General features: G+C 47.6%; 1 protein-coding gene and 1 long non-coding RNA gene across 11 annotated transcripts in view; one reads left to right on the top strand and one right to left on the bottom strand.

Annotated features, from left to right (window-relative positions):
* The window catches only part of FRMD4A (FERM domain containing 4A), a 679547-nt gene that overhangs the window by 77897 nt on the left and 596431 nt on the right, over window positions 1–5219 (bottom strand). The window lies entirely within an intron of this gene.
* Window positions 1–5219, top strand: part of LOC108305259 — a 19447-nt gene that overhangs the window by 12977 nt on the left and 1251 nt on the right. The window lies entirely within an intron of this gene.

Genomic DNA, 5219 nt, shown 5'->3' with positions numbered 1-5219 from the left:
TTAGTAGAGACAGGGTTTCATTATGTTGGCCAGACTGGTCTCAAACTCCTGACCTCAGGTGATCCACCCACCTCAGCCTCCCAAAGTGCTCAGATTATAGGCATGAGCCACTGTGCCTGGCCCCAGTTATGTTCTTAATGCATCAATCTATGAGGTCACTATCCACAGACATACAGAAGAGTCTTTGACATTAGCAGTGGGTCACAACAGGTGATTAGCTATTCCGCTCCGATAACTTTTATCCATTCAACAACCACTTTGCTGAGTATCTACCATGGGTCCAGCATGGTGTCAGGCACCAAGAATACAGCAATGGATAAAACTGCCCGGTACATTCTTATGAAGGGAGAGGTGAGCAAATACATAAGAAATGAATCAGAAAACTACATGGCACATACAGTAAGCTAGAGGATAACAGGTTTCAAGCACAAATGTGAAGCAGAGAAGGACAGAACAGGGTTTGCCATTGTTAACAAGGTGGCCAGGGAAGGCCTTGGTGAAGTGACATCAAGTCAGTATCAGAAAGAAACCAGGCGCAAAGCTGGGCAGCTATGTGAGGGGAAAGAATGACTGCAGATACAGAAGTCTGAGGCATCATTTGGTGTGTGTGTGTTTGCTGTAGAAAATGCTGAAATAAACATCAAAGGATGATAGAATATTATGCAACCCTAAAAAAGGAATGTGGTACTAATGCGCATTGCAACAGGGATGAACCTTGCAAACATTTGCTAAGTCAAAGAAGCCAGACAATGAACGGCCATATACCATATGGTTTCATTTCCAGAACAGGCAAATCCATAGAGATAGAGAGTAGATGAGTGGGTGCCTTAGGCTTTGGGGGATGGGGAGAAATGGACAGTGACGAGGTGTTCCCCTCGTGGCCTTCTACTTCTTTGCCTACTGAATCCTAGTCTGGATTAATCACAGATCACAAGACAGTCTTTGATTAAAACTCAACAAAACTCTGGCTGGGCCCGGTGGCTCACACCTGTAATCCAAGAACTTTGGGAGGCTGAGGTGGGAGGAACACCTGAGATCAGGAGTTCAAGACCAGTCTGGCCAACATGATGAAACCCCATCTCTACTAAAATACAAAAATTAGCCGGGCATGGTGGCGTGCACCTATAGTCCTGGCTTCTCAGGAGGCTGAGGCAGGACAATTGCTTGAATCCAGGAGGCAGAGGTTGCAGTGAGCTGAGATCACACCACTGCATTCTAGCGTAGGTGACAGAGCGAAACGCCATCTCAAAAAAAGAAAAAAAGAACTCCATAAAACTCATTATTTAAAAGGAGCTAGCAGTGAGGGATAAAACAGAGAAGCCCTACTTTGCAGTGACACCCCTTGTCCATAGAAAGCTCCCCGCCCTCATCAGATGGTTCTTCCATGAGGGCCGTCTTCTCATACCTGCTCTGGGGTCTCTATGGAGGACAACTCACTTCTTCCAGCCTGTCAGCACCAGGGCAGCTGGGGCAGCGCCCCACAGCGTTCTGTTCTCTCTTGGGATGGGCGAGCACTCTCTCATAGACATGGCTAGTGGTGAATCTGGCCAGTGATCCAGTTTTTTTTAATGGGTTTTCAAACCTTAAACATAAACTCAATTATGTACTTAAAAATACACATGTGCTGCTGGGGGTGGTGGCTCACGCCTGTAATTCCAGCACTTTGGGAGGCCAATCAGGGTCAGGAGGTCAAGAGATTGAGACCATCCTGGTCAACATGGTGAATCCCTGTCTACACTAAAAATACAAAAAAATTAGGTGGATGTGGTGGCATGCACCTGTACTCCCAGCTACTCAGGAGGCTGAGGCAGGGGAATCGCTTGAACCCAGAGTTGTGGAGGTCGCATTGAGCTGAGATCATGCCACTGCACTCCAGCCTGGCGACAGAGCAAGGCTCTGTTTCAAAAAAAAAAATTTAAAAATACACATGTGCATGCCTAAAAATACACACACACATGCAGAGGAAATTCTCCCTGCTGTGACTTCTAATGCTCATTAAAGGTAGGACTGGGATTTGGTTTTCAGTCAAATGTGGGGATGGGAGAGGCTGCAGGGCAGAGCTTCTCTGGCTCTTGGCCTTCCTCTTCAAAAGCCAGAGAAGAGACACCCATGGCAAGGAGTCTGTGCTCCCTCCAGGGAATACAGGGACCCCATGCAGTGCAGCCAATGCCAGTGTACACCTTCCAGAAAGATTATAAGCATTGGTGAAGAAATCTGTGAAACCCCGTGCAGCCACCAGAAACACCTGCTGGAAAAGCTAGAGAGAAAGAATTGGGTGGTTGGATGAACCATTTCACTGGCCACGGATCTTTTCTGTTTTGTTTTGTTTTCCTGACTCAGGGTCTTGCTCTGCTGCCCAGGCTGGAGTGCAGTGATGTGATCATAGCTCACCGTAGCCTTGAACTCCTGGGCTCAAACAATCCTCCCACCTCAGCCTCCCAAGTAGCTGGGACTACAAGCATGTACCACCACGCCCAGCTAATTAAACACATTTTTTTGGGGGAATCAAGGGTCTCTCTATGTTGTCCTGGCTGGTCCTGGACTCCTGGCCTCAAGCAATCCTCCCGCCTCAATCTCCCAAAGTGTTGAGATTACAGGCATGAGCCACTGTGCCCGGCCTCACTGGAGCTCTTTGAAGTCTCCCCAATCACTGGTTCGATTCTCACCTACACAGGTTTGTCATGAATTCTGCTATCTGTGGGTAACTTCACCACTGCCTGACTAGAGCCACAAGATAGTAAACTGGAAGTCCTGGCTGACACTTTATGATAAGCAGTATCACTCAAGAGGGCCATGCGGCCATGCGCAGAACATTCGATAGGAGAGGTGGAAAGCAAGGGGCCAAGAGCTGGTGAGCTAGGCCACCATGCTGGTTAGCTAGGTCTCCATGCTGGTTAGCTAGGTCTCCATGCTGGTTAGCTAGGCCACCATGCTGGTTAGCTAGGTCTCCATGCTGGTTAGCTAGGCCACCATGCTGGTTAGTTAGGTCACCATGCTGGTTAGCTAGGTCTCCATGCTGGTTAGTTAGGCCACCATGCTGGTTAGCTAGGTCTCCATGCTGGTTAGCTGGGTCACCATGCTGGTTAGCTGGGTCACCATGCTGGTTAGCTAGGTCTCCATGCTGGTTAGCTAGGCCACCATGCTGGTTAGCTAGGTCACCATGCTGGTTAGCTAGGTCACCATGCTGGTTAGTTAGGTCTCCATGCTGGTTAGTTAGGCCACCATGCTGGTTAGCTAGGTCTCCATGCTGGTTAGCTGGGTCTCCATGCTGGTTAGCTAGGCCACCATGCTGGTTAGCTGGGTCTCCATGCTGGTTAGCTATGTCGCTATGCTGGTTAGCCTGGTCAACATGAGCCTTTGTTTGCCAGTCACAATCCTGGTTTGTTTGACATCATGGGATAATTATTCACTAATCCCTCTTTTCACTGGCAGTGGTATCTTGGTTTGGATATTAAAACTCTATGGTTACTAAAAGACAAATAACTTTGATTCCACTTCAACAGAAAGACAAATAACTTTGACTGTACTTCCATCCAACAGAAAGTAAAATGATGGTTCCCAGCAGCTGGGGGGAGAGGAAAGGCGAGTGACTGTTTCGTGGGTAAAGTTTCAGCTTTGCAAGATGACAAGTATTCCAAAGATCTGTTGCACAACGATGGGAATATACCTTACTGAACTGGCCGCTGAAAAATGGTTACAATGGTAGATTTCATGTTGTGTGCATTTTATCACCATTTGGAAAAATCTTCTGTGAGATGACCCCAAAAACCTCTTACCCACAATTGCGGTATAAAATGTTTAGGAGGATGGAAGCTGAGAGGGCATTTTTAGAAATGTTCTTGAGAGGGAGATGTTCTGTGAGCTCGCTGCTACCCACAGGGGAAGGCGGAAGATGGACTGTTCTCCTTGGAGCTAGTAAGAGAGGCTCCATTAGGGTTACCTGAAGAGCTTAACAGTCGTCCCCGACATCAGACAAACTGAAGCAGGGATGGAGCCCAGATGGGGGAATGGAGAGAATTAACTTTACAGCAAGTTTGAAGCTTTGATTGTGAAAAAGAACTGGACACTCTAAATTCTTAATAAAAACTTATTTTGCGGCTAGGTGTGGTGGCTCATGCCTGTAATTTCAGAACTTTGGGAGGCCAAGGCAGGTGGATCATGAGGTCAGTAGATGGAGACCATCCTGGCCAACACGGTGAAACTGCGTCTTTATTAAAAGTATAAAAAATTAGCCAGGCACGGTGGCGCGTGCCTGCAGTCCCAGCTACTCAGGAGGCTGAGGCTGGAGAATCACTTGAATCCAAGAGGCAGAGGTTTCAGTGAGCCGACATGGCGCCACTGTACTCCAGCCTGGGTGATAGAGCAAGACTCTGTCTCAAAAAAGAAAAGAAAAGCTTAATTTGACATTTAAAGTGCCTGGGTGACTTCGTAACACCTGAGAGGGATCAGAAAAGTCAAGGGACCGCCTGTGTTTTTATTGAGAGGCAAGGAAAGAATATATTCAAAGGAACACTGGGAGATAAAAGATATGTGTCTTTTGAGTCCCAGGTGGTCACTGTTCTTATACTAGCAAAGTCTTCTGATTTTCAGACTGAGAAACTAGATCTGTTCGTAAATTACTACTGGTTCATGGCTTCTTTTGGAGTGAGAGAGGCTATGGGATGCTCCCCTGCAGTGCTTTGGGATCCAATGACAGCATTTGGTTTTGATTTGCTTCTTCAAATTGCATCGAAGGTCAACGGGGTTCCCTGAGTAGTAGGAACCTGTCTCGGTAGAGCTATTTAGAAGCCAGCCAGTCTCAGGGCGGCTGCTGCGTCATCTGGCTGGGTGTTTATTTGCATATCATAAATACCAAGTGTTGTGTTTGACCCCTGCTATGCACACAATCAACGTGGCTATTTATGTGGCCTCTTCAGAGGCAGGGAGAACAGCAAGTGGAGGAGCCCAGGCATGATGCGGGAAGCAGATGAATCCCAGGAGACCACATATCCCCAAAGACATACCAGCTGCAGTGGAAAAGGTGCTTCTGGCAATTTAATCACATCTAGCTTAAGCACTGGTTGCGTGGAAGTCAAAGACAGATGTGGGGTTACCTACTTAGAAACTGGCATTTTTGGCTGGGTGTGGTGGCTCATGCCTGTAATTCCAGTACTTTGGGAGGCCGAGGCAGGCGGATCACCTGAAGTCAGGAGTTCAAGACTAGCCTGACCAACATGGGG

The sequence above is a fragment of the Cebus imitator genome, unplaced genomic scaffold (assembly GCF_001604975.1).
Source record: "Cebus imitator isolate Cc_AM_T3 unplaced genomic scaffold, Cebus_imitator-1.0 Scaffold61, whole genome shotgun sequence".
NCBI lineage: Eukaryota > Metazoa > Chordata > Mammalia > Primates > Cebidae > Cebus > Cebus imitator.
This window is presented reverse-complemented; position numbering and strand designations above follow the sequence as displayed.